We start from the raw sequence: 287 nt of genomic DNA, 5'->3' as shown, positions 1-287 counted from the left end.
GTTGCCTAGGATTTTGTCTGACATAAACACCAACGTCTCCACTTTTTCTGGCTCACGAATTTGTTTAATGGGTGGTCTCCCTGTATGGTGCCGAGGTTTAGTGTATCGTCTTTGGACCATGTTTCTGTGATTACTGCAACGTCGACAGTATTTTGTTTCATTATGACGCCGAGTTCATCCACCTTAATAGTGAGGCAGCAATCATTTGCGAGGTAAATGCTAGGAAGCGTATTTGCGTTAGCTGGCGCTACTGTTGACGCTCAGTTTGCGAGGTTTTTGTACTTGTA

Source organism: Penaeus monodon, chromosome 24, assembly GCF_015228065.2.
Source record: "Penaeus monodon isolate SGIC_2016 chromosome 24, NSTDA_Pmon_1, whole genome shotgun sequence".
Taxonomy (NCBI): domain Eukaryota; kingdom Metazoa; phylum Arthropoda; class Malacostraca; order Decapoda; family Penaeidae; genus Penaeus; species Penaeus monodon.
This window is presented reverse-complemented; position numbering follows the sequence as displayed.